The sequence below is a fragment of the Crocodylus porosus genome, unplaced genomic scaffold, assembly GCF_001723895.1.
Source record: "Crocodylus porosus isolate Cpor-Errol unplaced genomic scaffold, CroPor_comp1, whole genome shotgun sequence".
Classification (NCBI taxonomy): domain Eukaryota; kingdom Metazoa; phylum Chordata; order Crocodylia; family Crocodylidae; genus Crocodylus; species Crocodylus porosus.
Window position 1 is genome coordinate 121,449,461 of NW_017728943.1, and position 19,243 is coordinate 121,468,703.

The window sequence follows — 19,243 nt, forward strand, 5'->3', positions numbered from 1 at the left end:
AGGCCCTTGACACCCTGCGCTGGATGGTGAATTCCAGGAAGCGATGATCGCTATTGCCCGATGATCGCTATTGCCCAGGTGGTCAAGAACCTGGAGGCCCCTTACCAGGTCATTGCCTGTGGCCAGGACCAGGTCCAACAGGGCGTTTCCTCTAGTGGGACTGTGCACCTCCTGGATTAAGTGGAGGTCCTGTATCTCAGCTAGGAACCTCCTGGAACGGTCTGTCCTGGCTGACTGTCCAGATAATTAAAATCACCCATAACAACTACATCCCTTGCCTTAAGTGTCTCTGCAAGCTGGCCTGAAAATTCCCGGTCCAGCTCCTCCCCTTGGTTGGGGGGGGTCTGTAGTAGACCCCCACCATCAAATCAGTCTCCCCATGGCCCCCTTGAATCTTGACCAGGAGCACTTCAGCCTGCCCTTCCTCTGACCCCATTCTGCTGGCAGCGGATGTGTAGTGCTCCTTGACATAGAGCACCACACCCCCACCCTTCCTTCCTTCTCTGTCCCACCTGTAAAGCCTATAGCCCCTAATGCTGACTGCCCAGTCATGGGACGAATCCCACGACGTTTCTGTTAGCCCTATGACATTTGGGTTTGAACTAGCTATTCTGAGGGCGAGCTCCTCCTGTTTATTCCCCATACTGTGAGCACTGGTATATAGGCATTTAAGGCCTTGCAAGACTGTGTGTGCCACCCCCCATTTAGGGAGACTGTCTGGACCCCTGTTTCTTGCCTTAGCACTTAATGTACTGTTGCCAACAATGGACTCAAATTTAAATTTGCCTTGCCACAGTCAAACCCTGCCTTCTATGGCAACAGAAAGTAGTTCGCTTGTTCCCTGTCTTATGGCAGCCCCCTTCACCTCCTTTTCTCCAAACGAAACATACCTTGCTCTCTCAACCTTCCTTGTATGGCTTGCACTTCACCCTCTTTATTACCACATTGCTCACCTCTAGATCCCATCCAGTTTTTCTCAATATCCTCCTTAAAATGTGGAGCCCAGAACTCAAAAGAATGATCCAACTAAAGCCTAACCAGTGCCAAAAAAAGCAGTACTATCACTGCCTATATCTTGCAACTAATACTGCTTTTTTGCAACTCCATTACATTGCTAAATCATGATGAATTTGTAATCCACCACAACCCCTTCTCAGTAGTGCCCACACAATTCTTTCTCAATGTGTATTTGTGCATTTGCTTTTTCTTTCCTGTGTATGTATGACATCTTACGCTCACTTTTGTTGGAATTGTTGTCTACAGTTGTTGTCTACAATTTATTGAATTATTTTTATTCTAACCCTATCCTCCAAAATTTTGGCCCTCCTGGTAAAAGATGGAGATGTGTCAAACTAACTTGTTTGTTTCTGTTTTCATGTAAGATGCCTTTCAATTATTGCCACCAGATAGATGCATATTTTAAAAATCTCCCTTTGGCTGCATTTGGCAATCAACCTTTGCAATGCTGATATACTTGTATATTGTACAGATTTTACATATGATAACAAAAAATATTCAGGCTGTAAGAGATGAATTTGAGAAAATATAAGGCGAATTTCCCCAAAGTTACTAAAAACAAGAGTTCACAGGAAAATTCATATTTTTTCTCGACACATAAAAAAAGTCAAAGAAGCTTAAATGAAGTGAAGTCTTAAGCTGAGAATAACAGTAAACATTCTCCAACTAGACATTTCCAAATGTATCTAATCAAATCAGTAACAGTCCTTCCAATGATTTTAATGGGCAATTGATCAGACCCACTATGCCCAGCTGAAGATTTTAGACTAATAGTTTTAATGTACTGTTGTTAACAAAACACTTGGCTCTTGGGGGAGGTCCCTGAAGACTGGAAGAGAGCCAATGTTGTGCCAATCTTCAAGAAGGGGACGAGAGAGGACCCAGGCAACTATAATCACTAACTGCTATCCCAGGGAAAATCCTGGAAAAATTCATCAAGGAGTTTATGTGCGATACGCCTGCAGAAGGTAGGATTCTGAATGACAGCCAGCATGGTTTTATCACAGGCAGGTCTTATCTTACCAAACTCATCTCCTACTACAACCAGGTAATTTGCCACCTGGATAAGAGAGAAGAGGTAGACATTGTATATCTAGACTTCCAAAAGGCTTTTGATCCGGCACCCCGTGATAGTCTCACAGGGAAATTGGACCCAGAGAGTTCTGATGAACAGATCTGCATTGTCCTGGCAAGAAGTGGCCAGTGGTGTCCCTTGGGGTCTGTGCTTGGTCCAGTGCTTTTCAACATCTTTATCAATGATTTGGATGTGGGGTGAAGCTCTCACTGGCCAAATCTGTGGATGACACCAAGTTACGCAGGAGCGTGCTCACGCTTGAAAATAGGCTGCAGATACTGGTGGACCTAGACAGGCTAGCAAGTTGGGCAGATCAGAACCAGATGAAGTTCAATGTTGAGAAGTGTCAAGTGCTCTATCTGGGGATGAACAATCCCCAACATACTTACAGGCTCTGTGGTGCCAAACTGACCAGCACCATGACTGAAAGGGACCTAGGGGTAATAACAGACCATAGTCTGAACATGAGCCATCAGTGTGATGCTGTAACCAGCAGGGCAAACAATACTTTGGCATACATCAACCGATGCATCTCATGCAAAACCAAGGAAATGATTCTTCTTTACTCAGCATTAGTGAGACTGCAGCCATTCCTGGGCGCTGCACTTCAATGAAGACATGGAAAAGCTTGAGAAAATCTAGAGAAGAGGCACCCATATGATCAGAGACTTGCAAGGCAAGCCATACAAGGAAATGCTGAGGGATTTGGGTCTCTTCAGCCTAAAAAAGAGAAAGCTAAGAGGGGACTTGCTAGCAGCTTACTACTACATCAGGGGAATACATCAAAGGCTTGGTAAACAACTGTTCACCAGGGCACCCTTGGTGAAAACCGCGAGTAATCGCCACAAACTCCTGGAAGACCGTTTCAGGCTTAACACTAGGAAAAGCTTCTTCACAGTCAGGGTGTCCAGACTGTGTAAAATAAGCTCTCTCTAGAAGTGATGCAAGCATCTACCCTGGAAATCTTCAAGAGGAGACTGGACGGTCAGCTCACTGGGGTCACCTGACCCCAGGTGTCTTTCCTACCTAGTGCAGGGGGCTGGACCAATGATCTTTTGAGGTCCCTTCTAACCCCTTACAATCTATGAATCTATCTATGAAATCATCAGGGTCTGAACAAGTCAATTAAACTACTGGTGTACATACTAACACACATACAAGTTAGTACTAAATGGCAAAGAAAAGGTAAATAGGGTGTGACAGGAGTATCAATATCGGAGCCTTTCTGGGAGTGGCTCTGCCCTCCTATAATGGGCCAACCACCTGCTTACTCGCCTGCCATGCCTTGATCTTACTTGATTAGAAGATGGTTGTGATCAGCAGGAGGCTGCCCATTTTTCCTTGCCCCAGTGACAGGGGGCACTACCTGCGGCTCCTTTTCCTCTCCTACACCGCAGCCCAAGCCTCACAGATGGAGTTGACCTGGGCCTTGTTATGTTCTGGCTCTACCTGTGGCTCCAGTGAGGAGTCCTGGGGCTCCTCACTACCCCCTCTCTCGCTCTGGGGCTCCTTGCTGCTCCCTCTCTCTCTGGGGCTCCTTGCTGCCCCCTCTCTCCCTGGGGCTTCTCACTCGTGCGCCCTCCAGCAGTGACTGGGGGATGCTCTCACCGCCAGAGTCCTCCCCTCTATCTGCCCGAGCTGAGTCCCTACTCCCATGGCTGCTGGAGAGGGACTGCCCTCCTGGCCTCCTACCTGGGCTTAAGAAGGGATAAGCCCTGCCCCTTCCTGTCAGCCGCTTTTACCAGTTGCCCCGGCAACCAGCACCTGTGCAACCCTAGTGACTGGCAGCTGAGCCTCCCCCTTTCTGCCACTAGGGGTCTCCCCAGAGCAGACTCCACTCTCAGGCACAGGGCACCCGAGTCCACTGCGACATAGGGATTTATTATTTACTCTCTCCCCCCCAGTACAAAATCTAGGGGACATAAAAGGAAACTAGTAGGCAGTAAAGTTTCAAACAAATGAAAGGAAGTTATTTTTACCTAGTAGGTTAATAAAGTGTGGAACTCTCTGCCACCACCAGTTGTGGAAGCTGACAGTTTAGCCAGATTCAAAAAGGGATTGGACAAATTCTTGGAGGAAGGGAGCATCAGCAGCTACTGAGCATGGGAGTTAAGATACAAGTTCTGAATTTCCTAGGACTTCCTAGAGCTTAAGTGCTGGATGCTGCAAATGGGAAAGGAACAGGGGGAAAAAACCCTGGTCATACCAGTTCACTATTCCTTTCAGCATTCACTGTCTGACACTGTGTAACACAGGATATCGGTCAAGATGGACCTATGATCCGACTCCATACATGGCAGTTCTTATGTTCTTACATTCTTATAGATTTGTTCATTAATAATGTTAGTGGGAGTCTCTTCATTACTTTAATAGGAGTTAAATTTGGTCCAGGATTCTCTGCAAATGTAACAAGGTCAGGAATGCAAAAATCAAAGACTTGGAATCAGGGAATCCTGATTCCTGGAATCCTGGAAAATCCTCTATGTCCTTATTCCCCATCACTGCTTCTTCATGACTCCCATTTTTCATGTACAGGAGTCTCTCTTCTATTAAACTGAAAGCTAAAAAGCTGTTCAGCTGACAATGCTACAGAAACACTACTGAAAACCCTCCTTGTGCACACCTTTCTCCTCCAGTCTTCTCTGGACCTGAAGGCCAAGGAGGGATGGAAGGAAGCACGCCACCGAGCAGCAGTACACCTACTTAGAACACAGCTCATTCATGCCAAGTTCTTTTCTTCCAACTACCATCGCAGAGACAAAAACACAGGACATTTTACCAACCATGGCATCCTAAAGCAGCATGTGGCCAGAAAGTAGAACCCATTGTGTGAATATGGTACATTAGTTCCTCACTTCTCAGCAGGTGTTTCATTATTTACTTGCTTTCTGAAAAAAGCACCTGCTGAATACAGTGCTTATAAAGAGTATATTTTTTAAATCATCATTTACAATACCACATCCCAGTTCCTGACACTTGAAGGGAGATTCCTTCTGATTCAAGTTGACCGTAAAATGGTAAACTGCAATAGGCGGAAATGTTGTTTTATTTCCAATCTCCTAGGGAAATGGCCAGCTGCATCCTGTGTTACAAAGAAACTGGCAGTACATATTCTCCTTCTCTTCTCTTTTTTACTTTGTCAGCTGACTTCCCTACCCAGCCTCTAAGGCTACACTTGTCCCTTGTAACATTTGAAAGCAAATAACTAGGATGGCTCTGTATCATCATAATCCAAGCACCCTCACATTTCTAATTAGAACAAAATGGTACCTTTGCTCCAGGCTGCTGAGAAGTAAAAGATTTTAGTGGCTATACCAGGCAGGGATAGTTTTTATTTATTTAGGCCATGGCCCTGTTATGGACCCTTGTATGTAGCTCCTGTTGCAGGATCATGGACTTACTTTGTAAAAACTAAAAAGTCCAAATTCTGTAAGGCTGGTTCTAGTTTTGATTAACCTCTAGTGCTGCAAATTACTTTACAAACATTGGTTTATGGAAAGTCACTTGTCCAAACTTCTTAAATTTGTACCAAATCTTTAAACATCCTATATAGCTCTGTTCAAGGAAATATGCTTTGAATAGTGGGTTCTACACTGACTTCCCTCCCTACTCTGGCCCCTTTACAACAGGTAAATGAAATGTGGCAGAGAAATGTAAAGAGTCCCAGTTCCAGAAGGGGAGGATTAATGCCATGTAGACATTTCAGAAGACACTCACAAGGCTGACCTCAGAGGATCTCTTCACAAACCCTGGTTTACTGCAAGTGCTGAGGTCAGAGTCGGATTCCACAATACTGCAGCAATTTTAGGGAGTAATGTGGCAGCCACTGTAGCAATTTAAATAAGGTCCAATTCTCAGAGCAGCCCAGGATAGGAAGGGCTGGCTTACACCCTTATCCCTTTCGTGCATAAGGTATGGCTAACCCCCTTAATTCCTTTGTAAATCTGGTGCATCATGGATGCTGACACACAGTTTTCAAAGCCAGAGGGGACCAATGTGATTATCTAGTCTGATATCCTGCCAGAAAATTTTACCCAGTGATTTCTGCACCAAGTGTGTACCTTCTGGTTGAACCAGAGCATGTCTTTTAGAAAGACTTTATTCTTCCTTTTTAAAAATTAGCACTCCTACAAGATGTAATCCCTCACCACTAAAGGCAAAGGAGGCTTTGGTTTTGACGTGGATGCTTGCAAAAGCAGCCCTCAAAAACACTGCCTGAAGTCAAGCTTGGGATGCAGGGAGGCTGTGTTGGTAGCTTAGCATACACTTCACTCCTGCCTTATATCACCTGTCCTTTCTGTACTCTGTTTTGAAAATGTCTTTCACTGCAATGCAAGAAGCAACAAATACTGAATTACACTGAAAAGGATTGTACCACACTGGGCATGGATTGTACCACACAGAATCCCTGTGTGCTAGTAACAGGAGTTCATTTGAAAGGCTTTTGTTATAGTTGAAACTGATTTGTAAATGTACCAACAGAAACTGGAAGCTCAAGCATCAGGTTTCCAACTGTTTGTCTCAGGAAAAAGAGTCTTTTATCACACACACTGCACAACTGCCTAGGTAAGTTATGGGTTGGGGACTTTGAGTTCCCCACCCTAACTTCTTACTAAGTATCATGCCATTGCTGATGAGAGGACAGTAGACCTGATGGTACATGTAGCTGATCTGTTGTGGTATCTAAATCTCTAGCCCAAGCTCTAAGAATGTGAAGCAGGCAATGCTTATCTATTTACCTATCTTTCTTTTCCCAGTGGGCTCCAGTTCAATATAGAACATGCAGAGAAATTCTCTATTCCATGGGTGTCAAACTTGTTTGATTCTGCAGGTTGAACCTGGACCATACGGCATCTTGCAGACTGGATCCAAATGGCAGGACCCAGAAGCGACAGTGTTCACCCCTTCACCTGTGAGACTCACTGTTTCTACCTATCTTTAGAACGTAGAGAAGTTAATACCACTACTGCTCACTCCTCTTTTCTCCTGCCACTGATTTTGGTGACCCAAACCCTGATTTTGGTTGCAAGATTTGGTAGTGGGAGGGAGGCAGATGGAAGCGAGTGGTGTCAACTCCTTGGATTCTGGAGCAATGCTGAAGCAATGCTGCCGGGATTAACACTGCTGCTGGTAGGGGCCCTGGTAGCCGAGGCAATGAGCCCCCATGGGCCAGATGACTAGGGTGGCCATCACAGAGGACATTCCAGTTTTCTGCTACTCTGTCCCTTGTCAAGAGAAAAACAGGACATAAAGGCATCTGGTTTTGTATCAACAGAGGACAGAGGACAACTGGGCTGTCCTCTATGATGGCTACCCTACAGATGACCCATCTCTGTCAGATGAATCCAACCCACAGGACATAAGTTTGCATGCTCCTGTTCTGTCTGATTACGGACTTTATTATTTTAATAAGGAAGTATACACAGAAAGCAGCTATTCATAGAGCTGTGCCCATGAAGATCAATAATCTCTTGCGACAGTCCAGAGCCTCCTTCCCTTGCACAAGAGCACTCCTGAAATTGCACTCTTCTTTGCCAAAGAGGCATTCAGCTGGAAGGGCTCCTATAGTTAGACCTCTATATTGTCCTCAATCTGCTGCCAGAACACCGCAAAGCCAACCGCAGCATGTGAACAGCTATGCCCTTTTGGCAACTCCCTGCGACTCTCCTTAGCAGCTGTGCTGTCAAAGTGCATCCAGGGAAGCACCAGCTGTGGAAGGGACCATGGTAGTGGGCAGAAAGGCAGGAGTGTTTTAATTGTGCCTTTCACCGTGGGCTGGGTGGCAGCGGAAGCCTCACCCGACTCAAGAGAGATGGTGCAATTTTACTGACAGAAAGGAGGGTTTTGTCCCTGCAGAGGAATTCAGGGTGTGGATGCACGCAAGGTTCTGCCAGCAGAACTGGAGTTCTACCAACAACATTTTATAGTGCAAATTAGGACTTAGGGGTTTTGGCCCTATGATTCAGACCATCAGCCTCCATAAAGTGCACACATTTTTATCACTATGTCCTCTAACCCTTAGTGACAGAAATAAGCTTGAGCCCCTTATGAGCCTTGGCTAACATACACCAGTAGAGATGTACTCTGTGGCAATTATAGGTCCTGCTGTAGATGAGACCCAAGAAGCTAAAGGTGACAAATATCCTAACCACAGCTAAGCAACATGAAACTGCTATTGTACAGAAAGAGACACAGGAAGCTACTGGGGACATAACCAGTATAAAGAGGGACTAAAGACACAGATGTACTTGGGTGATGCATAAATGATAATTCCACAGATGATCTCTCCAAGTCAGTGCCTAGGCCTAAAGCAGTTTCCACTATTCTACACCATTCTGTAGACGATCTAAAGCATTCGCTCTCTAATGCTCTTCATACTGCTTGATTTGAACACATGCTGACACTTCTAGCCTAGCTTCCAAGTCATGTTCAAAAGACAACTGGTAAATCAGAACTCTTGACATCAACTATTCTGTTCAGATTCTTCTGCCTCAGGTTATGTTCCACCCTCTTCAGAGGCACCAGAGAAGGCTATAACAAACATTTCTCGCAGCGGCAGCATAGGTACCCAGGTGTTAAATAGGTAATGCCAACAAGTTGCTAACCGTGGGTCACTGATCAAAATAAATAAATAAAAGAACTATCCCAGTGGTTAATGCACTCAGCAAGTGTTTGTTTGAGGGAATTAACCAGTTCAGTGAGTTTCCAATGGCTCTGATAAGCAAAGGCTCCATTTTGAGTTTCAAATTGCATTCCCTAGCCCATCCTTTTAGCCATTACGGTAGCAGTAGAGACTTTCCGCCCCATTATTCTTGCATGTTACAGCCAGAGCTGACATGTAGTAAGTGATAACACTCTGCAGCAACAGTAAAATGCTGGAGTCTAGAAATGAGGCATGGAGGAGGACTGGTTAAAACCTGGAATCTCAAACATGCGAATACTTTTTCCAGCATGAAACAACAGCCCATTAGCTGGTACCTCCCTGGCACATGTATCAACACAGGCACAGTTCAATGGCTGACCAAAAGTGCTTTCACAAGGAAGTGAAAATGAAACACACTGTTATAATACTCAAGTGTCTATTTATATATTAACAAAAATCCTCCCCTCTCGGTTTGGGGTAAACCCTCTCCAAATCTGAAATCTGTCAAACATAATGTTTCATATACAACAACAAAGCTGTATAACATTCTTTTCTATTTCCAAAACAAAACTATAGTAGTTTTTTCTGTTGCACATTGCTCCAAATATTTTATTTTGTTCAATGTAAGCACTGACATTTTTTGAACAGCAACACTGAAGAAAATGAATAATTATCGCAGCAACTGCTAGATCTTTAGAGCTCTATGATATTCCATTGTGTTTTATAAAGATTTAAAAAGACAAAGGTCCCTACACCTGCAAGCATTTAAGCTCATAAATGATAAGTGAGGACCTACTGGTATTTCTTTCTCTCTTTTTTTGTGTCACTCACACACATGGATGTGCATACGCACACAGAGAACATGAAGAAAAGTATGTTCCTTTTACGGAAAGGAGAGATGAGGACCAAAATAAGAACATTATTTACAGTTACTTAAGTGAGAAAATCAAATAAATGATGGTCATTTTAAAAGAGAGATTAAAGGTAGGTAAAAAGGAAGGTTTTGTCTATACCTCAGAGGGTTTGCTGATATCACAGTTAAAGCTTCTTGTTGGGACACAGCAGCTCTACTGCTGGTAAGGTTTATACCAGGTGCTCAAATGAAATAGTCTTCAATCAGTAAAAGCATTTCTTGGTGACATAGCTGTACCTACCCTACAGCTTTTGTTGGCACAGCTATGTTAGTTTGGGGTGTGGTTTTTTCACATCCTAAAAACATATCGCTATCCAAGCAAGATTTTTTATGCATTCAAGAGGATGGAGACATCTTTGCTAAGGAAGGGTAATGATGGAAAACAAAGTGAAAGAAGCAGATTTTGAGTCTGACTGAAAAAAAAGACAGTCAGGTATTTATGACACTGGAAGAAGGACACGCCACTCAAGGCAGCGGGAAGCCAAATTTTAAAAGGGAAGAAAGAGAGAGGAGGAGAACACAGAGGGAGCAATACAGTGAGGTGGGTGAGGAGAGTAGGATGTGAGACATCTCGTGGGAAGAGCACTGGGCCAAATCTGAACAGTCGCAAAACTTCCTCATGTGCACAGATGAACTCTATCTGACTCAAGAAATCTATGGACCGATGAGAGGCAAAACGCTGCTCGAGCTGGTACTGACAACAGGTAATGATCTAATTAGTGACCTAATGATTGAAGGGAAGCTGGGAAACAGTGACCATGAGCTGATCGCCTTCACTATTCACCATAAAGCTGGCAAGTCAGTCAGCAACTCAGAAGTCCCTGACTTCAGGAAAGCCGACTTTGACAAGCTCAGGAGACTTGTTGGCAAGGCCCTAAGGGACCATGACCTGAAGGGGAGGGGAGTTCAGGATGAGTGGTTGCTCCTCAAGGGATCAATCCTGAAAGCGCAAGCAATGTCTATCCCATCTCGGAGGAAAGGCAGCAAAAGGGCGCAGCAGCCCCCTTGGCTCTGCAGGGAACTTGTGGCCCTCCTGCGTCTAAAAAGAAAGACCTATAAAGGATGGAAGGCTGGATCCACCTCAAAGCAGGAGTATTCTGCACTGGTCTGGACCTGTAGGGAGCGAATCAGGAAAGCCAAGGCTGTGACTGAACAACTGGCTACACAAATCAAAGACAATACAAAGTCCTTTTTTTGATAGGTGGGGAGCCAGTGGAAAAGCAAGGATAACACTGGACCCTTGCTAAACCATATGGGACAACTGACAACTGACACCCAGGAAAAAGCCAACTTGCTTAATGGGTATTTTGTGTCAGTTTTTCACCAGTCCCAAGGGACAGCCCTGCTCAATATGGGATGGGAGGGCCAGGGTGAGGGAGAATTGTTATCCTTCAATGTACAACATGTCAAGGACTCCCTTGAGAGGCTGGACACCTTCAAGTCAGCTGGCCCAGACAGTTTACACCCCAGGGTACTTAAGGAGTTGACAGGCATCATAGCTCAGCCAGTGGCCTGGATCTTCAAGAACTTGTAGCGCTCTGGTGAAGTGCCTGAAGATTGGAAGAAAGCCACTGTGGTGCCTGTCTTCAAGAGAGGGAAGAAAGTAGATCCAGGGAACTACAGGCCTATCAGCCAGACCTCTATCCCAGGGAAGATCTTGGAAAAAATTATCAAAGAGACCATTCTTGACAAACTAGCTGATGGCAACATCCTGAGGGACAGCCAGCATAGGTTTGCTGCGGGTAGGTCTTGCCTGACCAATCTCATCTCCTTCTATGACCAGGTGACCTATCACCTCAACAAGGGAGAATAGACTGATGTCATATATCTTGATTTTTAAAAAGCCTTTTATCTGGTGTCCTGCAATCATCTCATGAAAAAAACTGGCCAACCATGGCCTCAGCTATTATCTCAGTCCAATGGCTGGGGAATTGGCTCCACGGTCAGACCCAGAGTGCGGTAGTCAACGGAAGTCAAACATCATGGTGCGCTGTGACCAGTGGGGTCCCCCAAGACTCCGTCCTTGGGCCCATACTCTTTAACATCTTCATTAACAATGTGGACACTGGTGTCAGAAGCGGACTGGCCAAGTTCGCCAATGACACCAAACTTTGGGCTAAAGCGTCCTCACCTAAGGACAGGATAGTGATTCAGGCCGACTTAGGCAGGCTCAGAAAATGGGCGGAAGAAAACCTGATGGTGTTCAACACCAAAAAATGCAAGGTACTCCACCCCAGAGGAAAAAAAACCCACAGCATGCTTATAAGGTTGACAATGCTACGCTTGCTAGCACCACGGCTGAAAAGGACTTGTGGGCCATGACTGACCACAAAATGAATATGAGCCTCCAATGCGATGTCACATCTGGTAAAGTGAGCAAAACTCTGGCTTGCATCCATAGATACTTCTCAAGCAAATCCTAGGGTGTCATCCACCTGTTGTACTCGACCTCAGTGAAGCCGCAGCTGGAGTACTGCATCCAATGCTGGGCTCCACAATTTAAAAAGGATGTGGAGCAGCTTGAGAGAGTCCAGAGAAGAGCCACGGGCATGATCAGAGGGCAGGCGAACAGGCCTTATGAAAAGAGGCTGAGAGCCATGGGACTCTTCAGCTTGGAAAAGTGCAGGCTCGGGGGGGACCTGGTAGCTGCCTATAAGTATATAAGAGGTGTACGTCACAATCTGGGGGAACGCCTGTTTACCAGAGCCCCCCAAGGGATTCCAAGGTCAAACGGTCACAAACTCCTCCAAGACCGTTTCAGGCTAGACATAAGGAAGAACTTCTTTACTGTCTGAGCCCCCAAGGCCTAGAACAGACTGCCTCCAGAGGTGGTGCAAACACCTACTCTGGACTCCTTTAAGAGACATTTGGATGTTTATCTTGTTGCGATCCTTTGATCCCAGCTGACTTCCTGCCCCTAGGGTGGGGGCTGGACTCGATAACCTCCCGAGGTCCCTTCCAACCCTAATGTTTATGAAATCGATGAGCAGAAAGGACATAAGGAGACCTAGAGAGTGAACAGATAAGACTGGTAGAGCCAGAGCTATGTGCAGAGCTATAAGAGTGAAAATGAACAGTCTAGGCTTTATTCTGAAATGGATGGAAGGGACTTGGGTGGAGGTGAGAGACATGGCAAGAAAACTAGGAAGGAAAGGTCTCTGTAGTTTGTATGGTATAGCTGCTGTAACTGCACTGAACACAAACAACTAGGCCAGGAAAGTGCACATTCTTCTGTACTACTCAGCTTATGAGACTCCAACTCAAACTGGAGAAATTATTTCAATTCTCTGTCCATTTCATAATCGGCCCCTCAGAAGAGATTGCCAAAGGTGGTCCAGATTAAAATTATGCATGGTGGGATGTGGACAATAGATGTCTAGGTATAGACAAAACCTTCCTTCTTACCTACCTTTAATCTCTCTTTAAAAACGACCATCCATTTTTTGATTTTCTCACTAAAGCAAATGTGAATAGATGCCTAGAAATAGGGCAGAGGTTGCCATGGCACTTCATACAAAGTGTGTCAGCCAACAGCTGGATAAAATATATCTTTATAAAGAGCTGGGAATGCAGTGCATCAGTGTAAACCTCCAACCCTTCTAATGGTTCATTTCACTTGCTGGGGCAAAAATTAAGAATCAAAAGCAAAAGAAGAAGAGAGTTACTGCCCCACTTCTAAATTTCTTAGTGGAAAATACCAAGCGTGTTATTGATGTTCGTTCATTCTACAAGTTAATTACATATACTTTTAAAAAATTATTCATTTGCACCTTTTTCTGTAAGTCTATAGTTTAGAACAAAACTTTCTTTGCTCTTTGAAATACGAAAACCACTAGACCAGCAGTTGGCAACCTTTTCAGACTGTGGGCCAAAATGACTCCGTGTGGATCAGAAGCTGGGAGCGAGGAGGGGGATAGGACCCATCTGCTGCCACTCCTCCTCACCACAGCATGGGGAAGCTTCCCATCTTCCACTGCTTCTCTCCACTGTGAGATAGAAGAAGCGCTCACTGCTGAATGTTACCAAACCCCACATTTGTAGACTGGATCCAGTTGGCAGGCTGGAGATTGCCAACCACTGCACTAGACCAGGGGTTCTCAACCTCCAGCCGATGGGGCAAATGCAGCCTGCAGAGCAATATCATCTGGCCCACAGGGATCTCCATGGATCCAGAAATGTATCAATGGGGGAACAGTGGCCATCAATACAGCCACCCTCCCCCTGCCAATCCCCAAAACACATTCCCCATGTGGCTGGTAATAGCCAAGCTTCCTTCCTACTTCTGGACTGGGGCTAGGCCATGTTCCCTTCCCTCCCAGGTTGGAGCCTGCAGGGCTGGGCCATGCTCTCTTGCCTCCCATTGGGGCTGCCACACTCCTCCCATGCAACTTGTTGCAGCCCAGCCATGTTTCCTTCCCTCCCATTGGGCCTGATCACACCCCCTACCCTCCCCTGCAGGGCCAGGTTGGGGCATTCTCATGCCCACTTCCTTCCCAGGGCCTGGCCATGCCATGCCCTGTTGTCTCCCGTTGGGGCTGAACCACACCCCCTTCCTCTTGTGGTGCTGGGATGGGCCCTGACCATGACCCCTTTCCCTCCCAGGACCGAGGCATACCCCCTTTCCTCTCCATGGGGCTAGGTCAAGCTTTCTCCCATGGGGCTGCGTTGCAGCTGGACTGCTCCCTCCCCACACCCTTCACAGCCAGATGGTGCCCACCATGCCCTTGCTGGATTGGGAACACCGGCTGGATCTGGCCCATGGACAGACTGGGCACCGTCATTCTGGCCCACTGAGCAAAATGGTTGGGCACCACTGCACTAAATCATGTTATACACAAGTTATGTCCTCTAGCTACCATTTTCAGAACAAATCACTTTTATCTAACATGGGCACTGAATCTCCTATTCATCATTTTTCTAACTATACAACTTACAAAAAGTGATAAAAACCTTCTACTTCGATCAGTCTAGAAAGAGAGAAGCTCAGGCTAACTCCAATGCCAAATATTTGCTTCAAGCAGACTTCTAAATCTGTTATAAATCCTTCCAAACAGGGTAATGATGGAAACACTGGCAGACCCAGCTTCTCCATATGTTATATACTCTTATTGATGATGTGTTTTTGCTCTCACATGCCAATAACCATCTCTTCTTTGCATTAGGCTTCAGATGATGACCTACTCTGTAAATTACTAAAACCAAGTTTGCTAACTGAATGTAATCTGTAACACCCATTTAATATGCATGTTGAAATCCTGGGGATTTGTAAGCAGCCCATTTACTACTGCAACAATTATGCATTTCTCTAAGTAGCCTCCCTGTTGCACCACTGCTTACTCTGTTCTTTAGCAAATACCTTGGCAAACCACCTTGCTTCACGTGGTACAAAAAAGCAAACATCCAAGGTTTACTTGAAGGTAGCTGGAGCTCAAGACATACATAAAAGAAGTAGGTCATATTCTCTTTAAAGCTTCTGAACAACTAAGGTCCTGGATAAGTGAGTTCTGGAGTAGATGAAGTAGAAATGAGCAACATCCACTAAAAACTTAGTTTTCTTCCTATGGGTGTAAACAGGAATCAAGCCTGTAATTACAGCAAGAACAAAGCTTTGTGAACTGCTGTTCTAATGGTAACACCAGCTCCCACATTTATAAGTATGGGGAAATCTGTTACAGGTCATATTAACTACACCAGTGAAGAATGATATAATATGATATAAATATATTAATATTTTGAATGCAAATCAAATTTTGTGCCCATTATTTTAGTCTAACTTCCTGAAAATAAGTTTCCTAAACTCAGGAAACTAAACCAAACTGAACCTTTCCATCACAATAGGTACTTTGTTGTAGTGGTAAAATTAAATGTTTTTCTGTATTTACTCTCTGGAGATTAGCATACCAGCGTAAGTCAAACGTGATAATAAATGCAAACCCCAATCCCACAATCCCGATATCAGGATTATCTTTATCTTTAAGAAAAAGTACAGAATTGTATTTGTGAGAAATCTGGACCCAAAGCTAGATGTATAAACATTTCATGCATCTTGGGCATCCTCCATTTTTAAAAAAAATGGAAATATTAGGTCATTCTGTATTTGCCTGCTCAAACCAGAGTTTAGGGCTTTTCATTTCTTCAGATGCAGTTGATGACCTCACTTTTATATAACTGATATATCAGTTCCAACAAAACTCTTTGCAGACAGGTTTCTCAGGTCCAGCATAGATGTTTGGGTCAAAATAAGAGAGAGAGAGAATTTTTGGCCCTAGGGCCAGTCTCTTTCTCATGCCTAATGAGTGATGGATTATTTATGAAAATGAATTGGGTACAACAGGGGAGAGAGAAAAAGAATGGCTCAATAGCTGGGGGAGCTTGTCTTTTTGAAAAATTTCCAGCGGTCTAATTTGAAACCATGATCTGACACAGAACAAAAATAAATTTAAAACCTCAATTTTTTTCTTTTGTTTTGTGAAATTAAAGTCCTTGTTTCCATGTCAGAGGAACTTATAACATCACGAGCATGGGAAAACTTCTGCTTCTTGCTCTGTTTTATGAGCTTAAAACACCATCAGTTGTGACAAGCAAGCAAACAAACGAAGGCCAAGGGCCTACAGAGAAAGCCTGAACTCCACTCTTTGCTGGTAAAAGGCACAGCAGACCACATTGAAATTCATTTATTTGTAATTTTGCAGATTCAGTATGTACTTTCTCTTCAGCTGGAAGTACAGTTTAATTTTTTTTAAATCTACTTAAGTTTCTTGTTAGTGACTCCTGACTTCAGTCTTCCACGGAAATACACTATTTGGAAAGCTATGATATTATGAGGTATTTGTATATTTTATTATTCACTGATGTGCAGCATTAGATAAATATGTTGTTGGGCCCCTTTCCTATTTATATTGTTCTGGCAATGGAAAGAAGCCAGAGTGTAAATGAGAACCAGGACCAGCAGAGTTTTGAAAATTCTCATAATCACACAATCTTAAATCAGCAACCATGGAACTGGCTTAAAAAGAAAACGCTCTCTAACACTGTATATTATATTAAACCTAGGGAAAAAACCTCCATATTCCATATGAAAGGCAAACTAAGCAGGAAAGAAACATTTCCCAATTGCTTTTACTTGGTAAAGCAAACTTTCATTTTACTAACATCAAACATGTGAGCCGGGATTTAGCAATTTATAATAAGAATAACTGGAACTGTTTTAAATCAAGCTGGTTCTCTTTCCTCTACAGGCAAATGAAATCATATGTTTGAAACTGAAGATGGAGAATAGAGAATACCAATTCTTTTCCCAGAGTGTGACACTGAACTGGTTCATCTGTACCTGCAGGGATGGAAGAGGACGGGGGAGGGGAGAGTCTTTGCTGTTGGGATGCTAACTTCAAAGTCTTAAAAAAATAAGGGCAACTTCTCTAGCTGGAATGCTGAAAACAAATTAACAAGATTAATGCAAGAGAGGATTAGTGCACAAATTGTTAGTCTGCATGCACTGCAGCAACCCTGCTAGGGAGAAGTCTCTTTGTTATTTACAAAGGGACTTTCAAATTAGCGCTTCTTTCTTTGCATTTTAATATGCAGCCTTCATTGATAAGAGATTTTGGGTCAAATCCTCAGTTAGTATCAACCAGTACAGCTCCACTATTAGCTGAGGAGCACATCAGTCCAGGGCACCTTAACTCTGATGCACAGTTTTGCTGCTTCTTGCTTTGGGGTTTTTTTGCCAATGGCTGGGGGCCTTGCTAGGCTGTTTTCCACAGGAGGAGGAATGAGTGCTATTTTCTTCATTTATATACACAGAATATACACAACGTCCTGTTTCCTGAACACAGTAGGAACAAACAGCAGACTTCCCCGCTCACACATTCAGGTCAGCCTTTCTTGCAAGTCCTGGACCCAGAAGATCTGGTTCTTGGGTTTCTTCCTGGGTCATGCTCACCATTCCTTTTCTTCCTCAGCCTGACAAAGGGTGTTTGTGCCTGAAAGCTTGCTAAGAAGAATTTTCCCAACAATTTGAGTTGGTCTAATAAAAGATATTGGATTCACCCAAAGAACCTGGTCTGCCACTCCTCTGCCTTTCTTACTGCTTTCGGCCCTCTCATACATAGACCCATACACCTGCGACCATCCAGCACCCTAGCCCTTGTATTTGCAATTGATCTGCAACAAAATCCCTCTGCTCACAAGGCTAACGTTCAGCTTCGGGTAATAACACCTACTGTTTCATTTATCACTATAAGAGGCATTTAATTTCGTATGCAGCCTAACTCAAGGCGGGGGGTGGGGGGAGGCTCAACCTCTGGCCTGTAGTGCTGTATCATTTGACCTGTGGGGTTCCCCATGGGTTCAGAAATTTGGCAGCAGGAAAGTGGTGCCACTGCTCCCTTGCTGCCAAATTGCCAGACTTAAGGGAAGCCCTGGGCACTGCACACTGGATCCCGTGCCCAATCCCAGCACACAGGGCTGAGTGGGTGTGGTGCCATGCCCCACAACCCAGTCCCGGTGTGGGGAACTGGGAAGGGGTTGTGCTGGCTCCCTGGGACCTGTGCCAACACAACGGGTGCAGAAGGGGGTGATGGCATCCCCCCTGCAACATAATCCTGGTATAAGGAAGCAGGAGGGAGAGGTGGCAGCTCCCCAAAACCCATTTGGGGGCAAGAGGGGGTTGTGCCAGCCCCTAGGGACCCAATCCTAGTTGGAGGGAATGTAGGAGGTGACACTGTTGGTCCCCTGGGACCCAATCCTGGTGCACAAGGGGTGGGAAGGGTTGGTGTCAGCCCCCTGGGTCCAATCCTGGCACCTGGGGAAAGGGAAGGTGCAGTTCTGGGCCCCACAGCCCGATCTGGCCAGTAGAAAGGCTCCAGGCCACTCATCTGGTCCATGTGCCCAAGGTTGAGCACTACTAGCCTAAATGAAATTGTCTCAGTACATCCAGCAGCTTTAACTTGGTTTGTGATTTATGGTAGCCTTGAACACCTTCTGGTATAATAGCATACTAGCTTGGCAATAATTATATACCTTTTCAGGCCAGTAAATGGAGAACCCTGGTGTTGGAGAGGGGTGTGGAATGGAAAAGATGGAGTAGTAGATAGGTTGGAGGAAAGGACTAGGATTCAAAGTGACCTCAAACAACTGGAGGGTTGGACCAAAAGAAATCTCATGAAATTCAATAAGGACATGTGCAAAGATCTGCACTTAGAACGGATCAATCCCATGCACCGCTAGCCTGCTGGCTAAACAGCTGTTCTGTAGAAAAGGTCCTGGGGGTTAGAGTGGGCAATAAGCCGTGTATGAGCCAACAGCGTCCCCTTTAATGCAAAGACAGCTAACGGCATAATGGGCTGCATTAGTAGGAGCCTTGCCAGCAGCTCATGGGAAGTGATTATTCCCCTCTGCACCGCATGCCTTGGGGATCAAACGCTCAGACCTGCTCCTAACGCCTCAACTCTGATAATAAGTCAGTAGCAGCATACTAAATGGCTTTTCTATTCTCTAACCACCATGAAAAGTAGCAGCTACCACAAGGCAAGCACAGAGCCAACCATTTTCTACAGAGATTTTCACAGCTCTTTATTTGATATCTTTAAAAGTA

At 44.8% G+C, this 19,243-nt stretch overlaps 1 protein-coding gene and 1 long non-coding RNA gene across 5 annotated transcripts in view; one reads left to right on the forward strand and one right to left on the reverse strand.

Moving 5' to 3' along the window:
• SASH1 (SAM and SH3 domain containing 1) overlaps positions 1–19,243 on the reverse strand; it is an 825,655-nt gene that overhangs the window by 94,730 nt on the left and 711,682 nt on the right. The gene's annotated exons all lie outside the window — the stretch shown is intronic.
• Positions 5,669–17,654, forward strand: LOC109320135. Its single transcript, XR_002103726.1, has 3 exons — positions 5,669–5,863; positions 6,575–6,658; positions 16,887–17,654. It is a non-coding gene; the product is annotated as an uncharacterized LOC109320135 (long non-coding RNA).